The 23919-nt window shown below is 38.3% G+C and overlaps 1 long non-coding RNA gene across 1 annotated transcript; it reads right to left on the bottom strand.

Annotated features, from left to right (window-relative positions):
• Positions 1-3155: 3155 nt before the first annotated feature.
• On the bottom strand, positions 3156-3590 carry LOC132115679 (uncharacterized). Its single transcript, XR_009425533.1, has 2 exons — positions 3508-3590; positions 3156-3304 (listed from the first exon to the last, which is right to left on the bottom strand). It is a non-coding gene; the product is annotated as an uncharacterized LOC132115679 (long non-coding RNA).
• Between the last annotated feature and the right edge of the window lie 20329 nt (positions 3591-23919).

Consider the following 23919-nt stretch of genomic DNA (forward strand, 5'->3'; position numbering starts at 1 on the left):
AATAAAAAATAAAGAAAAATAATAAATATGGCGGGCTCAAGCCATCAGTGCAAACGCCGGTGGCATCGGGAAAACTGTGCCCAGCGGGCATAAGCATTTACAGTAACCCTCTGGCAATCAAGTTTTAAGGGATACAGCAGTTAAAGGGTTAGTCCGACCCATCTAGACTTTGAAATCACATACACAGAACAATATATGTAACTTTACTAACACTATTTTAATATATATAAAAAATGTATAAGGTGTGCATTGTAGCTGACACCTAAATGAACACATTACAATTGTTTTGTGACTGCAAGTCTTTCTTCTCAAATGCTATTGAGCTTCAAATTTGCGTTTAAACCCATGTGAAAAAGTAGCATAATTTACATATGACTTACAGTTTGTTGTAATAAATATCAAACATTCAAATTAATTGTGCATTATAGCTGTCACCTAGATGAACAATTACAGTTGTTTTTATGACTGTAAGTCATTCTCTTCAAATGCTACTGACGTTAGAAAAGTGTATAACAATTTCACATGTAACTTTAGAGACGGTCCCTAAATTTGAGACTCTCGAATGTCCAATGTCAAGACAACATTTTTTTTTTTTTTAATTTCTTTAGTTTTCTTTTATCTGTGATGGATTGCTGATGTCCTTTACCCAGGCATATATGTCCATCCATCAATTACGAACATTCAGCTGCAAACATGAGGTGCGAGCGGTCGCGAGTGCGGATGGGAGAATGGCGCATGTTTTTTTTGAGCAACTGGGATGGGGCCCCCTCTGGGAGTTGGTGACCTATGAAGACTGCATACTCTGCATATAGGGAGCGGCGGTACTATCTGGAAGATATATTCCTCAAACCTTCGTACAAGAGGAGGTGATGCGAGTCCTTCAAGAATCACTCAAAACCTATTCAAGTGTACAGTGTCCTTTTATTCCATCTTGAAATAAATATTTCTGAATTCTGCATCAAACTGTGTTGTGTTTATTTATTTATTTTATAAGACAACTGAGACTTTAATCTCCTTTGTAATATATGTGCTTTTAAACCAAGAACAATTTATTTATAGATGTATTACTGCTTAATAACGACTATTATTAAGGGAAAAGGCTTTATAATCATAGCTAATGAGTGCAGTTATTATAAAGTGTTACCAATGCATTTACTAATGTTAACAAATTAGACATTATTTTACAGTGTTACCAAATCCTTTAATAATTTATTAGTGTTTTGTAATGATTTAAATGACCTATAAGCATTTGTGAACTAGTTTTGCTTGCATTGCAGCTTAATCTGTCAGTTGAAGAGTTTTACTGTTACATCCATGAGATTAATAAATGTCATTTCACGTCACAGGATGTCATAGGTCAGTATCAAATGAGTTTGAAATTATTATTTGCAGCACAAATAAGGATTCTTGGGATGTTTTTAAATCCCTAAAACTGTCAGAAAAGGATAAGGCCTAAGAGATTTCTTAACCTGTAATGAAATGAAAAAACACCACCATTAGCAACAACAAAAACAATAACAATGTAAAATACTGATTTTTTTTTCTGATGATTAAAGAGATGATTAGGTCTCTCTCTCTCTCTCTCTCTGCCAGACAGCCCCTCGCTACAATCCACACACACTGTCAGTCACAGTGAAAATGACAGACAGAGTGGCCAGAGTGAGATCATGTCAGTTGAGAAGTCTGACAGTTTTTAAATTTTCTGTTATCCATACAGTGTTGTAAAGTCGTGAAACTATGCATATTTCCTCAGAATGATTTGATCTCTATATGAAAAAATGCTTTGAAGTGTTTGGAAGCTGCAATTTAAACATACAAGACTTTTATTGTCTGTATGTATGTATGTAAAAAAAAGGCCTAAGAGATTTCTTAAGCTGTAATGAAAACAACTAAAAAAATAACAATTTAAAATACGTTTTTTTTTCTGGTGATTAAAGAGATGTTTAAGTCTCTCTCTCTCTCTCTCTTTCTGTCTCTCTGCCACTCAGCTCATGCCCATCCCCCACTCAAACACACACACACACACACACAATCACTCAGTCAGCACACATACATTCCTCAAACAGAGGGACAGAGTGAGTCGAGATGTCTGACAGTTTTTTAATTTTCTTTTAATCATACAGTGTTGTAAAGCCATGAAACTATGCATTTGTCCTCAGAATGATTTGATCTCTGTATGAAAAAATGTTTTTAAGTGTTTGGAAGCTGCAATTTAAAAATACAAGACAATTAATGATTTCCTTTTTACTGTCATTTCAAAAAATCACCACAACAAAACCATTCAAGCTAACCAAAATCCGTTCGCAATTTAAGTTCCTCAATGTTTTTGCAACATGTAGACAAAGTTTGGTGAGTATAGTGAACTTTTCCTCTGAGGAGTATGCATTAAATCACAGCTCAATTTAAAAAAAAATCCATGTTCAAATCAAAATAGCTGACTTCCTGTTGGTCGTAGCTGATGACTGTGAATTAGAAAGTTGTCCGTCTTGATAAGAACAATATACGTACTGAGTTTGGTGTCTGTAGCTAAAACTAACCCCCCCACTTTTGACAAAAGGTGGCGCTATAGAGTGTCTCTTCCACACCCTTTTAAAAGCTTTTTCCATTGTCTAGCTATCAATAATACTGATATGTGTTTTGAGTTTAATGTAAATCTGAGGTTGTTATCTGCCTCAAAATCACCATAACAGAATTTTCAAGTTTGACACGTTGCCATGGCAACAATATATAAGATATCAATATCCCCACAACAGATTTACATCGGCCATGTTTTGTCAATATTTTCCTGCTGCCAGTTGGTGGCGCTATAATGTTGACTCTTAATAGTCACATATATACGATCGGTATCATACATCGAACAAATCGCTGAAGTTTGATCAAACTCAGGCAATGTATGTGGATGTTATTAGGCATTTCCTGTTTCTCATTTTTTGCCCAAATTTCAACGCCGCGCCATGGGCAAACCGTTCGAGATATCAAAAATCCCCTGGCAATTTTTCATCCCCAATGTCTTGAGATCATGTTGACCGAGTTTGGTGGCAATTAAGTACAAAACCTAGTAACACTTTACAATAAGATTTCATTTATAAACATTAACTATGTTAACATGAACAATATTTATATAAAATTCATTCATGTCAGTTAATATTCCAAACTTAAACATTAAAACATTGTTTTATTATGATTTTTTTTCCAAGCACATTTTACCAATTCCAAACCATATCAATCTTAATAACTACCATTATTTTTTATTTAATCATTTATGAGTGATATACAATAGTCCAGGAAAGCTGGAAGAGAAAAACTCCTTCATGTGTGCAGAATTTTTAAGCATATTTTATTTTACAGATGAAATGCGCTAAAAAAGAGTTTTAACTCAAACTGTAAAGTCGAAAATTATGAAATCCCCATGAGAAATATCAAACACAAATGCAAGTTAAGACTTGACCATTGTACAAAAAATGCTGACTGGGTCATGAGGTCAGAAAAGAAAAAGAAAAAAAAAACAGGTCGAGAAGAACTGACAAAAAGAATTGCAAAAGAATTAGGAGTTAATGTGAAGATTAATTTTTAGTCAATTCTGCAAGACAAACTTTTCAGGAAAGGAGATGGAATAAAAATGAGCTCCTAAATCTTAATCCCAGATTCTGGAAGATATATTCCTCAAACCATCGGACAAGAGGAGGTGGTGCTGGTCCTTCACGAGTCACTCTAATCTGTTCATAAAGCCTATATAAAGTCTTAATATATAGTATTTCACAGTACTTCATGGTGTTCTAATTAAATCATTTTTTTTAATCTTAAGTCTCTCAGAACCTGACACAGAGTAATTCTTGAGACTCCAGGAAAGTGGCAGTTCTGTAAAATGTTGGCGCTGGAGACTAAATGCTCCCTGATAGTTTCACACCTAATTCTTCACTTTAATTCTCAATTATTTTCCAGTTAATGTGTTATGTAAATTAATTAAATTAACTGGTTAAGGATTACAAATTAACTTGTACTAGTTTTTTTTGTCCCTAAAACTGACAGAAAATGATGAGGCCTAAGATATTTCTTAAGCTGTAATGATGAAAACAACAACAACAACAACAACAACACAAAATTACTGATTTTTTTTCTGCTGGTGATTAAAGAGATGTTAACTCTGAGATGTTTCTCTCTGTCTCTCTCTCTCTCTCTCACACACACACATTACCCACAGTGACAGAGGGACAGAGTGACATCAGATGTATGATAGTTTTTTAATTTTCTATCATCCATATAGTGTTGTATAGTCATGAAACTATGCATATTTCCTCAGAATGACTTGTCTTCTATGTGTACATTTTTTTTTGAAGGGTTTAGAAGCTGCACTTTAAAAAATTTAAAGACATTTACTGGTTCCTTTTTTACTGTTATTTCAAAAAATCACCACGACAAAACCATTCAAGCTATCCAAAATTCATTCGCACCTGTTCTATAAGATAAATTATTTTAACAGTGGTAAAAGAGGATGTGGTGCTGATCCTTCAAGAGTCACTCAAAACTTATCTGTCCATAAAGCCTATAAAGAACTATTCTTAATATACAGTATTTCACAATACTTCAGCATGTTATTCTAATTAAGTGAGGGTCATTTCATCAGTAAAATACATAAAATACATATTATTTTTCTTTGAAAGATTTCTATAAATGATTTAAATCATACTCGTTTCTACAATAATTATTTAAAAGTAATCCTATAGCTCCATCTGGTGGCCATTATTGGTACTAAGAATTGCAAGCTTGATTTATAAGTTATGATAGTTTTAATTTTATGATGGCTCCTGAACATGATAAAGCTATGAAACTTACTGTGCTTCCTTCAAATGATGACTTCTATGTATATAAAAAAAATGAAGAGTTAGAATGAAAAAGTTTAAAGATATAGTAAAATAACTATTGTATTGTTTTATGTTACTTTAATAAATCGCTATGGCCACACCATTTAAGGTATCCTAAACCCATTCGCAATTTAACATCGTCAGTATATTAGCATCATGTTGAAAAAGTTTGGTGTGAACTACTTGTGTCTTCTTGGAGGAGTATGAATTCATTTACAGGCTGATTTTATCATAAATCCACAATAAAATTGTGTGCATGTTTTAGGTTTTTAGGCGTTTAGATGCAGAAATGGACAAATCAAATGTAAAATAAAATGCACTTGATTTAATTAAATATAGATTAATTCTTGTTAGAGCAAAATAAATAAATAAATAAATACGTACACACATAAAAAAGCAGCCAAGACGAATGAGTTTCCTTTTTTTATATAGATTAAAATTGAAGACAGAAGCAGCTGGTAAATGCGGTCACTTTAATATTCAAATCCAGTAGATCCACTTCAGATTTATTTCTCAACGGTTTATGTTCACGTGGCTTCTTTTCGTTTATATCCTCCAAGCTATTATGTATTTTGAAATAATCTTGTCCGTGATGTGTTCGTTCGTACGACGAAAGGCACAATCCTGCAGCTCGAGAGATATGTTATTCTGCCAGTCGCGGTTTAAAATAGTCTTTCACACTTAAACGGGTCACAAACACCTGCATTTAGCTTTTGTTGTGTTATAATGGATGTATTGTGTGCATTTGTGGTAATATTTTATTTTAAAAAGCTCTTAAACAAGAATAAATTCGTTAGTTTTGAGCTCGACACTGTACGCGCTGATCGGAGGCAGTGATTTCAGATAGGCAGCCGCAAATATTTCATTTCACACAAACAGTTCAAAAACATATGCATTTAGCTCTTGGTGTGTTCTAATTGGTGAATTGTGTGATATCGCTGTAAAATTTTATTTTTAATAGCTATAAAACAAGAATAAACTCGTTTTTTCTGAGCTCTTCATTCCACACGCTCCTGCTCAGAGCGGCGATTCATCTCTTGTATTTCTCACGTATCACTGACCACACATCAATTATTAATGAGCCCTGAACCGGTAATAATCAAATATGTTGGTTTAGCTTGTCAGTGTGAATTAAATCTAAGTATTTATTTGTATTTTTAACCGATTTAAAAGAGAAACTAAAGGAGAGTCTCCTCCCTTTTTTAGTCCGGGAATTGCACCTGTAGGGGCGCTATTTCTCTCAGACAATGGAAGTCTAAGCACATATACTCAAACAGAGGGACAGAGTGAGATGAGATGTCTGACAGTTTTTTAAAATTTCTGTTATCCATACAGTGTTGTAAAGTCGTGAAACTATGCATATTTCCTCAGAATGACTTTTACATCTGTATGAAAAAAATATTTGATGTGTTTGGAATTTAAAAATACAATACAATTAATGATTCCCTTTTTACGGTCATTTGTGCCAGAATGAGTTTCAGATCAGGTTTACACAATTTATGCGAGAGTTGTTCAAAACATCCCAGAAAATAGTATGCAGGTGCCTCATAGAGACATGAATGTTGTGTTTGCGAAGGATGATCGACCTGACATCCGTAACAATCTTTCTTCAGCTGTTTGTCAACCAGATGTTCCAGAATTATGGCAAAACAGCTTTAATGATCTTATGTCCGATCACCCCGATGCAACCGTCGACGGTGTCCGAGACGTTTTCAGAATTTGCTGTGCCAGATGGACCAACGTGGGGAGGTGGTGGCGGATTGTACTTTGCGAGGAAGGCGAGGTTATGGTATCCGAGCTCTGTACAGAATTTGTTCAGCCAGGCGTCATTGTCCGTCGCTGACCACGGTGCGGATGCGTTGTCATCGCATACAAATTGTGGAGCTGGCGAGGTATTTTCTTGAGTCATGTTGGTGGTGGTGATGTCGCTCGAAGTCTATTTCCACAGAGGCCCCTGACGTGCGTATTTAATGATTATAGATGGTAGGCGGGGCCACATGAACCCCTCTCCGGCTGGCCACACACCATTCAGGGTGAAACAGCTTCACTTTTATGTTGTTGTATCTGTCAAACGCCTCGCACCACTTAAACATTTTGTCTATCTTTCCAAATATCTCCTCTAACGCAGGCACATCTTTCCACTGAAACAAAAATTTAATCTTATAGTATTTAAGATGGTCCTCTTCAGATATTGGCCATGTGCGTTCAGGTAAATCCAGGAGACGGTCGCTGCAAAGAATATATATATAATCATCAGCATACTTGTTAATGTGATCTCCGAGCACTCTGTAACGCATTCCTGGAGTGATACCGTTCCATTCGCCTTTGAAATAGAGGATCGTCGCCTCCATCTTTTAGATCACGCCAGACATAATTGTAAAATAAACACCAATCTTTTACTGTGAAAAACAGATCAGGATCCTCGGCTGTGTCGTACGTGACCCTTTCATCACTGTCCACGGTGCTCAGTCTGACCTCGCGGTTGCTCTTGTCAAAATCGTAACTGCAAATACGATTACCGGATAGATGAAACTCACGCTTAAAGGCCATGGTGCAGGTTAAACACCACTGTCGATTAATGGGTACATAAAGCAGTCAAGATATGTATATAAAGTTAGAAATGTCTCCAAAATGGTGTTAAAGTCCAGTTTTTGTAGTTTTTGGTTAGTAACGGTTATTTTTTACGCAATTCGGCGATGACGTCACATGAGGCAGCCGTGGTGGAACGTAGCCTCCTCAGCCTTGCTCAGCTACTAGAACTAGTTCTAACACTGACTATGGCGTCTAACTGGGATGAGGAAGAGGTGGCAAGACCCACAGTTAACATTTATGATGGCCCACAGCCATATAATTTCGAACCGTTTAGACGTGAGAGGGCGAATGAGGAAATACCGAGAGCCGATGGCCGTCAAAGACAAATAAATGCATGGTTAGAGGAGAATGACTGGAGAGTTGCTACCATTTAGAAACCCAGCAATGACTGCTGGAGATAGTAGTCTATGAACAGCAGTGCATACAACAAACTTCTTTTTGCGTTCAGTGAATAGCATCGAGTGAAAGTCAACGTTCTCTTTATATCTAGTGAGAGTGATTATGTCGTTGGCTAAGATAAGTAAACTTAGTCAGACGATCTTTAAATAGAAGGCATATTACATTGAATAATCACCTAGTGTTTATTTATAAGCTTTTACCTCTTTCTCCGGTGAAAATGTTGTTTGCAAACGTATCTGACGCCGAGTAGGCTGGTCATGTCTTCAGTGTGATTATTGTTGATAGTGCTAAGCAGATGTAACGTGCCTTACGCAGCATCCTGGATTTGAGGCATGCTGCCTGAATCCGTTTGTGCTACACATAGCATACTCACACTTCAGGCAGGATCATGGTCCCCTTCAAGCCAGCACGCACGAGTATGTTCATGGTTTATGTTTACTTTACCAATCTTGTTTAGAGTCCTTTGAACAACAGCTAATTGGTGTCAGGAGATGTGTTGCATACACAATAAACATGCATAAGAGACAGGCTTAAAATGACGTTTACAACTTACTTACAGAGTTTTAAACTTAAAAATCTTTCCTACTTATTCCTAGGCAATACCGGTACACTGCGTACAGACAGGCTATACGCTGGGCTTATGGAGTTTTAGGCAGGAGTATAAGGAAGCCTATACCCTCTTGTGTGGTTTCAACCATCAGACAAAAATTCCAAAGTGGTGACCAGACCTATCAGGGCTTTCAATGGCCTCGTTTGGATGAAAATGAATAAAAATAATTGCTTATTCTGTTGTGATCACCCAATTACCCTTAAAATGTTATAAAGTACACAGAACACACGGATTTTGATAAGAAAAAACTGTTTATTTGGCATTTCTTGTAATGGTTACTGAACATTTAAACATTTACTGAACAAAGACACAGGTTGGAAGTAAACAAATCTATATAAAAAAAATGGTTAGGCACAAAACCTACAAGGAACACTGATGAAGGGCTAGAACTGAAACGTTTGCACATTGTTTCTTTTGCCTGCAATATTTTGGTCTTACCTGAGGGTCAACTGATCTTTCTCTTTCACACACACACACACACACACACACACACACACACACACACACACAGTGATGCATGCAAAAGCACATCAAGCAGACACACAGTGAGCCCCCCACCCCACACACACACACACGCACACACAGTGACGCATGCAAAAGCACATCAAGCAGACACACAGTGAGCCCAGACAACACCGCACACAGAGGTTGACAAGGCACAGGTAAAATGATTGGTAAATTATTTTTAATTACATACAACAAATTCCATGCAAATAACAGACAGAGGAGCAGACATGCAGCATGCAGGACCCCTTGAATGGGGTACAGCGACAATTATTGCCACAAAGACGAAAAAAAGTAATTTTGTGCAAAGTAAAACCAAAGCAACAGCACACAAAGAAAAAACAAAACATGCAGCATGCAGGAAACCACCACCAAATGAGAGGACAGGGACAGAAGGAAAAAAAGATAAATACTTACAGCTAAATCATTGGACTTGTCTGTGAAAAAAAGAAAAGAAAAAAAAAGTGAAATTAGTTTTTTTTGTAGCGTGACTGCCGGGCTAGGTAGAGGCTGACGGCCTCCTCCTTAGGAACCTGTTCGAAGGATTTGGCGATGGGGGCGGGTGCATCGGAGGACAAATTGGCACTAACCTCTCGAAGAGCTGCAGGTGATTTGGTGTAGCTTTCCCGAAGGGCCTTCATCAATGATGTTGTATAACCTGTAGACATAATAATAATAATAATGCTGTATAAAGATCATTGCCACTGTCATTCAAACTACAGTACACAAAAAAAAAAGAGCATTCAAAATGGTATATATTGGTTTTAAATTATCTCACTTGTGGTGGGGGTCACAAGTGTAAGGTGGCTCCTCATCAAACAAGTCCTCCTCATCCTCCTCATGCATCGGCTCTTCGGGCGCCCATGATAATTCACTGATGACAGAGGCATTATCATCTTCATCTGTCTGTTCTGGACTAGCGAGGGGAGTGGAGGTTTGTGGGCTAAATGACGTCTGTGTGCCCACACTGACCATCTTGGGCTTCAGGTTAACCTGCACAGCTGTGGAGAGTCAGTAAACATACCCAGACATGTGACAATTATGGCAAATCTAAGCGGCTATGTTTTGGTGTAGGCTATGTATTAATTTAATCAATGTGTATGGAAATGTCCTGCTTGCATAGATACTGGCAATGTTTTAGACAGAATATCTACCCCTTAAAATACCCAAGATTTATCGTGAGACCATCGGGGGGGCTTCAGATAACACTGTGTCTCAGCGTCAGAAGTGGAGGAGGGCAAGGGCTGATCCCCAGTATCGACGCTCTCCACAGTGTCTACACTGTCCACGGTCTCCTGCTGTGAGACGTCTGTCAACATCTTGCGAAAACAAATATAAAAAAAGGGTCAGCGAAATGCAAGGGTGTAGTGGTGAAATAAGAGGTGGGTACACTATGAATACTTAGATCAGTGATTAGCAACCAAGGGTACACAAGCACATTGCAGGGGTACATGGAAACATTTAATCATTTATTTTCAACTTGGAGGTACTAAGAATTATTTACTTATCATCTTTGAAATGCCAACGATAAGTAAATATTCCCAGTCATTGCATAAGTTCATCAATAAATTGGGACGTGTGTGCTACAACTAGTTTCCCAGTGGAAACAATAACCTATGGCACAGCTGTACCAAAATCAAAACAGTGTGAGTGGGTGAGAAAAAGGCTAAGAGGGTACACAAGAGAAAAAACTTAGATTACAGTACAGTGGACCCTGATATGCGCTACTCAATGTTTTAAAAAATACATAAAAGATATTCAGAACATATTTGATGATGTTGAAGGTTACTGTTAAATGTTTACACCAATACTAGTGGTAATAGATGTCTAGAGTACATGTGGTGCATAAACTCTATGAGGTAGTGAATTTACTGAGAGGTAGCTAAACTCTGAAGTGAGAAGTGGATAAACTGTTTCTGACATTTCAGCGGTGGGTAAACTGCGTTTACTTGCGTTTAGTCTCCACTACAGCCCTGGCGACACGGTCACGGTCAAATATATGTGAAAGAGAACCGTAGCAGACTAACACAAAACGCAAACACACTATTGTGAAAGCCGCTTGATGATCATCACCACTGATCCAAACACTAGCCATGAAGCTTTCATGACGATATGGACATTTACTACAGGGCAATTTGGTTTTGGCTCATATTCGTGAATCACGAAATATGCTCTTCTAACGTCTGAGTGATCTTGTTTGTAGTGGAGGCTGTGTCAAAGGGAACATACACACAGAGCTAGCTAACACGCAACTTGTAAACATTAACGTTAGCATGATGCTTACCGTGGCAATAGCTCGCTTGCGGCAGACGGTGGTGTCTCTTGACCTCGGGACAGGGCAAGCAGAGAGGTTTGGATTCACAGACGGCACGGCGGTAGGAATTTTCTCATTCTTTAAACCAAGTGCGACCATCTTGGCGTCCCCTGAGTGGTAATCCTCCTCGTTGAAATGCGCGCTGCATATTCTCGAGTAGGCGGTGACAGAGCTAGCTGAAAAATCTGCCCGCCTAATCTTGACAAATTGCACCCAGCTTCGGAAGATCCCTTTGTCCTTAGGGAAACAATGGACCCTATGTCCAGTTTTGCTGCAGTTCTTGCACCCGGCACAAACACAGCGATACACCATTTTATCTATTTATTATCTACTCTTTCTCTAAGCTATCTGTTATGCTATGCTATGCTATCTCTCACTATCTATCTATTTTATGTTATGTTATTCTATCTATCTATCTATCTATCTATCTATCTATCTATCCGTCTGTCTGTCTGTCTGTCTGTCTATCTCTATATCTGTCTATTTACTTATATATCTGACACTGTCACTCTTTCACTAGCTGCTACTCTCACTACTCGTCTCACTCTCTCTCAATGGCGGGCTTTCGTCTGCTAGCTAGTGCCTCATGTGATGTCATGGAATGCATGCGGGAGAAATAAGAATCATCGCTAACCGCTAAAATATCACCTACTTTTCCTTATTATATTTCTTTTTTGTAATACTTTACAACATCAAATACAATGGATAACTGTTTAAATGTTTATTACCAACTAGAAAAGTGTAAAAAAAAAAAAAAAAACCTGCACCATGGCCTTTAACATTGTCCAAAGGTTCGTGGAGGAAATTGGCCAGACACGGCCCATGTTTTATCTTCCTCGGGGCCAGCATTAGCTGTTCCATAGCTAACTCAACACTCTTCTCAGGAGTTTTAGGTGATGATGTCGTGGCCATTGTTACAGAATAGCTCTCCAATGTTTCCAATTCACAAAAACACCGTTCGTATTTTACAACTAGGTACGGATAAATTAGCTTCAACAAAACCCTCTTTTTATACACTTGTTACAGCCAATTTGATGCTGCTATCACGCCTCCTGCCCTGCCCTCTCTAGCGCTGGAGGCGTGGGTTTTTTCCTGAGCATTCCCGAGCCTCATTCTAACTGTGTTTGTGGTGGTGGTAGGTTGTTTACGGACGCTTCACAACTCTGCCGGAGGATCTTTTTTTTTTTCTTTCGTCTAACAGTCTCGCTTTTTCTGTTGTTTTAACTTTTTCTAACATCATGACAAAACTCCTACTTTTCTGGTTTGTATCGCTGCTTTACATTCGCTTCTTTTTTTCAGTTTGAGGTAAGGTACAAATGCTAAAACTCTATTACCTAGTTTTCTTTATTTTCTAACCTAGTTTTATTTTTATTTCATTTGTACCAATTTTAACAACGTTTTTACACTTTTCCAACTACAAAAACGATCATTACATTGTTTCCATTGCTGCTATGCGTTTATAACCTTTTTCTTGAAATACACTGTTTATTTAAAACCTTAATAAAGTCTTCCCTCACACCATTTTTATGATTTCATCCTTTTCAAAGTTTAAAAAAAACACATAGCTTCCCACAACTTCTCCCCCCTCCGAAATTCCTCCTTGGGTTCATAAGTTCATATTAACGGCACTGGCTGTACAGGGAGGGGAGGGGGGTGTACAAACAGGTGTCCAGAACAGATGGCTTTTATGACCCTCATCAATCAAATTTTTGGCGACAAGGTGCACATTACCCTCTCTTGTGAAGTTTGGGGCAGATCAGACATTGCTTGCCTGAGTTACAGCAACTTCCTTTTTCACTGCATCACTAGCATGCTTTAGCATTTAGCTAAGTGTTGCTAGCATGTATTGGTATGTTTCTAGCATGTTGCCAGCCTATTTAACCCTTGTTGATGCCTTTTATTATTTTACAAGGAGTCCATAACAGTGTTAAACATGCCACTTCCTGTTGCCAGCAGGTGGCACTATGAATATAATTAAATATGGGCATGTTGATGTGTTCAGGACAGGACTCTTGTCAAACGTTTGAAGTTTGAGGCAGATCGGACATTGCTTGCATTAGTTACAGCAAATTCCTTTTTCACTGCATCACTAGCATGCTTTAGCATTTAGCTAAGTGTTGCTAGCATGTATTGGTATGTTTCTAGCATGTTGCCAGCCTTTTTAACACTTGTTGGCACTTTTTAATATGTTCCTAGGAGTCCATAACTGTGTTAACCATGTCACTTCCTGTTACCAGCAAGTGGCGCTATGACTATAACTGCATTTGGTCATGGGTGTTTGTTCAGGACAGAACACCCATAACACGTGTGAAGTTTGGGGCAGATCGGACATTGCTTGCCTGAGTTACAGCAACTTCCTGTTTCACTGCATTAGCAGCATGCTTTAGCACTTAGCTAAATGTTGTTAGCATGTATTAGCATGCTTATAAAATTTTGCCAGCCTATTTAACCCTTGTTGATGCCTTTTATTATTTTGCAAGGAGTCCATAACTGTGTTAACCATGTCACTTCCTTTTAACAGCAGGTGGCGCTATGACTATAACTGAATTTGGTCATGGGTGTTTGTTCAGGACAGAACACCCATCACACGTGTGAAGTTTGGAGCAGATCGGACATTGCTCGCCAGAGTTACAGCAACTTCCTGTTTCACGGCGAAACATCAAATTTTGTCAGGCCGCCAGGGACACACCCCTTGACAAAAACTCAAAAGCTTCGCAATTTAACGTCACAAAGGTCTTATAATGACCCTCACCAAATTTGAAGATAATCTGATTAAAACTGTAGGAGGAGTTCGTCAAAGTACGAGGCATGGAAACGGCAAAAACTGCACAAAAATCGTACAGGAAATTCAAAATAACTTACTTCCTGTTGGGTTTTGGATTTTGTACCAAGAGACTTTTTTGTAGGTATTGGTGTGTTACACATGCGTACCGATTTTCATGCATGTACGTGAAATGTAGCTCGAGGGATACTCCGTTGAAATCTACCAGGTGGCGCTATTTTGCCATTTTGCCACACCCACTTCTGAAACCTATATCAGATGTAAATTTTCCCCGGTCCTGATGCGTATGCAAAGTTTCGTGAGTTTTGGAGCATGTTTAGGCCCTCAAAAATGCGCTTCATGACGGAGAAGAAGAAGAAGAAGAAGAAGAAGAAGAAGAAGAAGAAGAATAAACGGAGCAATTCCAATAGGGTCCTCGCACTGCAGTGCTCGGGCCCTAAATAATAAACGGAGCAACCCCTTCGGGCTTGAGCCCTAAGTATAGCTGCAAGCAGCGATGGCGGGCTCAAGCCGTCAGTGCAAACGCCACCCCGGTGGCATCGGGAAAACTGTGCCCAGCGGGCATAAGCATTTACAGTAACCCTCTGGCAATCAAGTTTTAAGGGATACGGCAGTTGAAGGGTTAATCCGACCCATCTAGACTTTGAAATCACATACACAGAACAATATATATAACTTTAGTAACACTTTATTTTAATATATATAAAAAATGTATAAGGTGTGCATCATAGCTGACAACTAAATTAACACATTACAATTGTTTTATGACTGCAAGTCTTTCTCCTCAAATGCTATTGAGCTTCAAATTTTTATTTCAAAAAATCACCACGACAAAACCATTCAAGCTATCCAAAATTCATTCGCACCTGTTCTGTAAGATAAATTCTTTAAACAGTGGTAAAAGAGGATGTGGTGCTGATCCTTCAAGAGTCACTCAAAACATATCTGTCCATAAAGCCTATAAAGAATTATTCTTAATATACAGTATTTCACAATACTTCAGCATGTTATTCTAATTAAGTGAGGGTCATTTTATCAGTAAAATACATAAAATACATATTATTTTTCTTTGAAAGATTTCTATAAATGATTTAAATCATACTCGTTTCTACAATAATTATTTAAAAGTAATCCTATAGCTCCATCTGGTGGCCATTATTGGTACTAAGAATTGCAAGCTTGATTTATAAGTTATGATAGTTTTAATTTTATGATGGCTCCTGAACATGATAAAGCTATGAAACTTACTGTGCTTCCTTCAAATGATGACTTCTACGTATATAAAAAATTATGAAGAGTTAGAATGAAAAAATTTAAAGATATAGTAAAATAACTATTGTATTTTTTTATGTTACTTTAATAAATCGCTATGGCCACACCATTTAAGGTATCCTAAACCCATTCGCAATTTAACATCTTCAGTATATTGGCATCATGTTGAAAAAGTTTGGTGTGAACTACTTTTGTCTTCTTGGAGGAGTATGAATTCATTTACAGGCTGATTTTATCATAAATCCACAATAACATTTCTGAGTTCTGTATCAATCTGTGTTGTTGTTTGTTTATTTATTTTTTTTTACTTTTCATAGGAAGATAACTGACCCTTTACTCTCTTTTTTAATAAATGTGCTTATAAACCAAGAACAAGCTATTTATAGCTGTATTTATAAACTGCTTACTACTGACTATTAATATTGGGACAAGGCTTTATAAAGCATGAACTGACTATTTACTAATGAGTGCAGTTATTATAAAGTGTTATCAATGCATTTACTAATGTTAACAAATTAGACATTATTTTACAGTGTTATAAAATCCTTTAATGACTTAAGCATTTGTGAAAGTTCTGCTTGCATTACAGCTTAGTCTTCATCTGTGAGCTGAACAGATTTACTGTTACATCCATGAGATTATGAAAATTCAGATACATGTCATGTCACAGGGTGTCAGAGGTCAGTATCAAATGAGTTTGAAATTATTATTTGCAGCACAAATAAGTATATATATTTTTTTTACTTTTTTTAATTCCTTAAACTGTCAGAAAAGGATAAGGCCTAAGAGATTTCTTAAGCTGTAATGAAAACAACATATTAGCAACAACAACAAAAAATAACAATTTAAAATATTTTTTTCTGGTGATTAAAGAGATGTTTAAGTCTCTCTCTCTCTCTCTCTCTCTCTCTCTCTCTCTCTCTCTCTCTCTCTCTCTCTCTCGCTGTCTGTCTGTCTGCCACTCAGCTCATGCCCATCCCCCACTCACACTCACACACACACACTCAGTCAGCACACATACATTCCTCAAACAGAGGGACAGAGTGATTTGAGATGTCTGACAGTTTTTTAATTTTCTTTTAATCATACAGTGTTGTAAAGTCATGAAACTATGCATATTTCCTCAGAATGATTTGATCTCTGTATGAAAAAATGTTTTTAAGTGTTTGGAAGCTGCAATTTAAAAATACAAGACAATTAATGATTCCCTTTTTACTGTCATTTCAAAAAAATCACCACGACAAAACCGTTCAAGCTAGCCAAAATCCATTCGCAATTTAAGTTCCTCAATGTTCTTGCAACATGTAGACAAAGTTTGGTGAGTATAGTGAACTTTTCCTCAGAGGAGTATGCATTAAATCACAGCTAAATTTTTTCAAAAATCCATATTCTAAATCAAAATAGCCGACTTCCTGTTGGTCATAGCTTCTGATTGTGAATTAGAAAGTTGTCCGTCTTGATAAGTACAATATACGTACCGAGTTTGGTGTCTGTAGCTAAAACTAACCCCCCCACTTTTGACAAAAGGTGGCGCTAGAGAGTGCCTCTTTCACGCCCTTTTAAAAGCTTTTTCCATTGTCTAGCTATCAATAATACTGATATGTGTTTTGAGTTTCATGTAAATCTGAGGTTGTTATCTGCCTCAAAATCACCATAACAGAATATTCAAGTTTGACACGTTGCCATGGCAACAATATATAAGATATCAATATCCCCACAACAGATTTACATCGGCCATGTTTTGTCATTATTCTGATGAAGTTTGAAGCAAATCGAGTAAAAATAAGATGCTGAATTCAAATCATTTTGAAAATGACTCAATTCCTGCTGCCAGTTGGTGGCGCTATAATGTTGACTCTTAATAGTCACATATGTACGATCGGTATCATACATCGAACAAACCGATGAAGTTTGATGAAACTCAGGCAATGTATGTGGATGTTATTAGGCATTTCCTGTTTCTAATTTTTTGCCCAAATTTCAACGCCACGGGCAAACCGTTCGAGATATCAAAAATCCCCTGGCAATTTTGCATCCCCAATGTCTTGAGATCATGTTCACAGAGTTTCGAGGAAAACAGTTGAAAGTCCTCAGAGGAGTATTTCAAATTCCAGAGCATGCTTTTTTTAAACAGCCCTGACTTCCTGTTGGGCGGAGCCTATGACAGAGCATGAAAGTTGTTCAGCTCAATGAGATCTATAAGTGTACAGAGTTTCATATCAATACATGCAAGTATGTGTGAGCTATGGTTCAATATTTCTGACTGTGTTCCAGGGGGCGCTGTAGAGCCCCTGTGCCACGCCTGGGTCCCAGCCTCTGCAGCGTCCTCATGGCCGCAGGTTCCAATGTGTGTGCCAAGTTTCAAGAGTTTTTGAGCATGTTAAGGCCTCCAAAAACCCCCGCAAGTTTAAAAAATAAATAAAAATAATAATAAGAATAATCCTTAGGGGAACAATAGGGCTCTTCGGCCCTTCGGGCTTGAGCCCTAATTAAAGCTGCAAGCAGCGATGAAAGGGCCCTCGCACTCGGGCTCAACACCACCCGGTGCCCATAGGAGGAGCAGTTAACGTTGGGCCACATGCATATAAAATAGTAAATATTTGTGCCACATTTCCTGCTGCCAACAGGTGGCGCTATGATTATAACTGAATATCGACATGTGAATGTCTTTAGGCCAGGACTCTTACCAAACATGCAAAGTTTCTGACAGATCAGATAAGTCATGTTTAAGTTACTATAAAATAAGTAATTTCCTGTTGCCAGCAGGCGGCGCTATACTTATAATTGAATATTGGCCTTTAGTTCTGTTCAGGCCAGTACTCTTATAAAACATGTGATGTTTGGGTCAGACTGGGAATTGTATGCATGAGTTACAAACACTTCCTGTTTTATAGTATTATTAGCATCATTTTGCACATACTAAGTGTTGCTATAATGTTTGAAAATATTTATAGCATGAAAAGCACACAATGGCATATTTTACTGTGTTGCAAATAGTGTATTAAAGTGTTAAAACTGAAACTTCCTGTTGCCAGCAGGTGGCGCTATGACTATAACCGAATATGAGAATGTTGATTTATTTAGGACAGGACCCTTGTCAAACGTGTGAAGTTTGGGGCAGATCGGACATTGCTTGCCTGAGTCACAGCATCGTCCTTTTTCACTGCATTAGTAACTTGCTTTAGCACTTAGCTAAGTGTTGCTAGAATGTTTTAGTATGCTTCTAGAAGGTTGCCAGCCTATTTAACACTTCTTGATGCTTTTTATTATTTTGCAAGGAGTCCATAACAGTTTTAAAAATGCCACTTCCTGTTGCCAACAGGTGGCACTATCATCGAATACGGGCATGTTGATGTGTTCAGGACAGGACTCTTATCAAACTTGTTAAATTTGGGGCATATTGGACACTGTATGCCTGAATTACACTAACTTCCTAATTAACTGCAGTAATATGATGCTTTAGCATTTAGCTAAGTGTTGCTAACATGTTTCAGTATGTTTCTAGCATGCTGCCAGTGTATTTATCACATGCTGGCACTTTTTAATATGTTGCTAGGACTCCATAACATTGTTACACATGCTAGGAGTCCATAACAGTGTTACACATGACACTTCCTGTTGCCAGTAGATGGTGCTGTGACTATAACGGAGTACGGGCATGTTGATGTGTTCAGTACAGGACTCTTGTCAAATGTCCTGAGTTTGGGGCAAATCGGACATTGCTAGCCTGAGTTACAGCAACTTCCTTATTCAATGCATTAGTTGCATGCTTTGACACTTAGCTAAATGCTGATAGCATGTTTTATTATGTTTCTAGAATTTTGCCAGCCTATTTAACTCTTTTTGACACGTTTTAATTTGTCCCTAGGAGTCCATAAAAGTGTTAACATTGTCACTTCCTGTCACCAGCAGGTGGCGCTATGACTATAACTGAATTTGGTCATGGGTGTTTGTTCAGAACAGAACACCTATCACACGTGTGAAGTTTGGGGAAGATCGGACATTGCTTGCCTTAGTTACAGCAACTGCCTTGGTAGAATGCTTTAACATTTAGCTAAGTGTTGCTAGCATGTTTTATTATGTTTCTAGATTGTTGCCAGCCTATATAACACATTTTGACACTTTTTAATTTGTTCCTAGGAGTCCATAATAGTGTTAACCTTGTCACTTCCTGTTACCAGCAGGTGGGCTATGACTATAACTGAATTTGGTCATGGGTGTTTGTTCAGAACAGAACACCTATCACACGTGTTAAGATTGGGGAAGATCGGACATTGCTTGCCTGAGTTACAGCAACTTCCTTTTTCAATACATTAGTAGCATGCTTTAACACTTAGCTAAGTGTTGCTAGCACGTATTAGTATGTATCTTGTATGTTGCCAGCCTATTTAACACTTGTTGATGATTATTAATTTGTTCCTAGGAGTCCATAACAGTGTTAACCTTGTCACTTCCTGTTACCAGCAGGTGGCGTTATGACTATAACTGAATTTGGTCATGGGTGTTTGTTCAGAACAGAACACATATCACACGTGTGAAGTTTGGGGAAGATTGGACATTGCTTGCCTGAGTTACAGCAACTTCCTTTTTCACTACATTATTAGCATTCTTTAACACTTAGCTAAGTGATGCTAGCATGTTTTAGTATGCTTCTAGAATGTTGCCAGCCTATTAAATACTTATTGTTGCTTTTTATTATTTTGTAAGGAGTCCATAACAGTATTAGACATGCCACTTCCTGTTGCCATTAGGAGGCGCTATGACTAGAATCGAATACGGGCATATTTATGTGTTCAGGGCAGGACTCTCATCAAACTTGTTCAATTTGGGGCAGATTGGACACTGTATGTCTGAATTACAGTAACTTCCTGATTCACTGCAGTAATATGATGCTTTAGCATTTAGCCAAGTGTTGCTAACATGTTTAAGTATGTTTCTAGCATGCTACCAGTGTATTTACCACTTGCTGGCACTTTTTAATATGTTGCTAGGACTCCATAACATTGTTACACATGCTAGGAGTCCATAAGAGTGTTACACATGACACTTCATGTTGCCAGTAGATGGCGCTATGACTATAACGGAGTACTGGCATGTTGATGTGTTCAGTACAGGACTCTTGTCAAATGTCTGAAGTTTGCGGCAGATCGGACGTTGCTAGCCTGAGTTACAGCAACTTCCTTATTCAATGCATTAGTTGCATTCTTTGACACTTAGCTAAATGTTGATAGCATGTTTTATTATGTTTCTAGAATTTTGCCAGGCTATTTAAATCTTTTTGACACGTTTTAATTTGTCCCTAAGAGTCCATAACAGTGTTAACATTGTCACTTCCTGTTACCAGCAGGTGGTGCTATGACTATAACTGAATTTGGTCATGGGTGTTTGTTTGGAACAAAACACCTATCACACGTGTGAAGTTTGGGGAAGATCGTTGCCTTAGTTACAGCAACTTCCTGTTTCACGGCGAAACATCAAACTTTGTCAGGCCGCCACGGACACACCCCTTGACGAAAACTCAAAAGCTTCGCAATTTAACGTCACAAAGGTCTTATGATGACCCTCACCAAATTTGAAGATAATCCAATTAAAACTGTAGGAGGAGTTCGTCAAAGTACGAGGCATGGAAACGGCAAAAACTGCACAAAAATCGTACAGGAAATTCAAAATAACTTACTTCCTGTTGGGTTTTGGATTTTGTACCTAGAGACTTTTTTGTAGGTATTGGTGTGTTACACGTGCGTACCGATTTTCATGCATGTACGTGAAACGTAGCTCGAGGGACACTCCGTTGAAATTTACCAGGTGGCGCTATCGAGCCATTTTGCCACACCCACTTCTGAAACCTATATCAGATGTAAATTTTCGCCGGTCCTGATGCGTGTGCAAAGTTTCGTGAGTTTTGGAGCATGTTTAGGCCCTCAAAAATGTGCTTCATTACGGAGAAGAAGAAGAAGAAGAAGAAGAAGAAGAAGAATTAACCCTCTTGGCGCCACGGTCGAGTTTACTCGACAAGATGCGGCACTGAATAAAACGGTCGATTTTGTCAAATAGGGTGTCAAATTTCATGCAACCTCCCCTGCACCAGATAGCAGACATGTAATACTTCATCTCTGACTCAAAAAACATAATGCTCCTATACAAAATCTTCGAGTTAGAGCGCATTGAATCAGTGCGAAAAAAAGCGGAGCTAGTGTGAGGCTGAGCCATTTTATCTGACCAATATTGTCAACGTCAGTGAGTATTGGCATTAGATTATTATTATTATCATTATTATTATTATCTAATGGCATCAATAAAGCTTCAATAAAGCCGCAATGAGGTGTTGGAACTTCTATTCGCGGACACTGATTCTGAAGGGGAATAGCTGCATTCAGAAGATGACGATGATACTGAAAGTGAAAGTATAGCCCTTCACCAAGCACAAACGGTGAATCCTTTGCCTAATGTAAATGGTCCTTTGCCAAATGTCAGAGGTGTGAACAATGTTTGCCGGGGTCAGAGAGTTCATCGCGAAATTAGCAGGCGTGTTATTGTTGCGGGGACGAGGCGGGAGATTTTTACCGCGCTAGACATGTATATTTGTCTTCTGACCGCGCCTCTCCACAATCGCGGTGACAGTATTGTAGTGGAGACTTTGTCTAATGCCACTGGATATGTTAGACGAGGTCGAAGTATTCATAGGACAGTTAGGAGGCAAGGTGCGGAGTCGCAATGACACTGACAGTAGTCCGAGCTGTGCACACTCGGCGCGTGCGCGACGCAGATCTGGCCACGCAGCTCATTGCAGAAGCAGAGGTGATGTGACACGGGGCATAGCTTTTGAACTAAACAGGTCTTGTCTACTTGTGTTTGTGTGTCATATGAATAATATATATGTGCCCCATACATGGATTCAGAGTGCCTGCTGTATGTAGTTAATTGAAAATCCCAACTGCTACATGCATTCGGTTTGTTTCTACCATTTATTAGTAATGATTTACACAGTTTGTTTACTACTTACTTTTCACCTGAGCATTCAGTATTGTGCAATATAGCACACATAAGGTGAGGGACATTTTTTGGGGGGAAAGAAGTGCTGCATTTTATCATTTAAACATGTGACTTTTCATGAAAATTCTATAATTCAAGATGGCCACCCCAATATGACGTCATACTATGCAAATTAGATGGGAAAATAAAATCCCTACATAAACATTGGGTCATCCTTAATATTTGTATAATTGACAGAAAGTCTCTATCTTTTATAAATTTTAAGATATAGCCTTCTGAAATTAAGATCTAAAATCTAACGTTTTAGGAAAAAACCTCTGGCGCCTAAAGGGTTAAAGCTGCAAGCAGCGATGAACGGGCCCTCGCACCCGGGCTCACCGGCAGCGAGTGGCTTTAGTAAATAGGTGAACGGTGAGAAATATGCATTTAAACTCATAAATATAAGTGGAATATATCAAAGTTTATTCCATATATGTGTCAATCTTTCTGTTGCCAGCAGGTGGCGCTATCATTATAATGGAATATTGGCCTTCAGATGTGTTCAGGGCTGCACTCTTATCGAACATGTGAAGTTTGGGGAAGATCAAACATTTTATGCCTGAGTTACAACAACTTCTCTTGCTGTGGCGAGACATCAAATTTTGTCATTTTTGCCATGGACACGCTCTTTAACAAAAACTCAAGATTGCCACAATTTAACATTACACAGGCCTTTAGATTAGACTGACCACAAACAAATACATTAATGTCAAAAGATTTCTAGGAGTAGTTTGTCGCAGCGTAAAACATGTCACTTCCTGTTGCCAGCAGGTGGCACTATGACTATAACTGAATATGGGCATGTAGATCTGTTAAGGGCAGAAGTCTTATCTAACGTGAAGTTTGGGGCAGATTGGACATTGTATGTCTGAGTTACAGCAACTTCCTTTTCATGGCAAAACATCGAAATTTGCCAGGCCGCCATGGACACGCCCTTTAACGAAACCTCAAGATCTTCGCAATTTAACATCGCAAAGGCCTTTAGATTTAACTGACCAAGTTTGGTGTTGATCTGAATAAATCTCTAGGAGGAGTTTGTTAAAGTACAACCCCTGAAAATGGCAAAAACAACGCCAATTTTGCAGAGAAAATTCTAAATAACCGACTTCCTGTTGGGATTCGGATTTCATACCAAGAGACTTTTTTGTAGGTATTGGTGTGTTACATGTGTGTACCGATTTTTGTACATGTACGTGATACATAGCTTGAGGCGCACTCCGTTGAAAGTGTATATGCACTCAGTTGAAAGTGTATAGGTGGCGCTATCGAGCCATTTTGACACACCCAATGGAATATTGGCCTTCAGATCTGTTCAGGCCAGGACCCTTATCACACATGTGAAGTTTGGGCAAGATCGGACATTTTATGCCTGAGTTATAACATCTTTTATTCCCCTGGCGAGACTTTGAATTTTGTCACGGCGCCATGGACACGCCCCTTAACGAAAACTCAAGATCTTCACAACTTAACATCGCACAGGCCTTTAGATTAGACTGACCACAAAAAAGACATTGATGTCAAAGAATTTCTAGGAGTAGTGTGTCGAAGTGTA

The sequence above is a fragment of the Carassius carassius genome, chromosome 35 (genome assembly GCF_963082965.1).
Source record: "Carassius carassius chromosome 35, fCarCar2.1, whole genome shotgun sequence".
NCBI classification, from domain to species: Eukaryota; Metazoa; Chordata; class Actinopteri; order Cypriniformes; family Cyprinidae; genus Carassius; species Carassius carassius.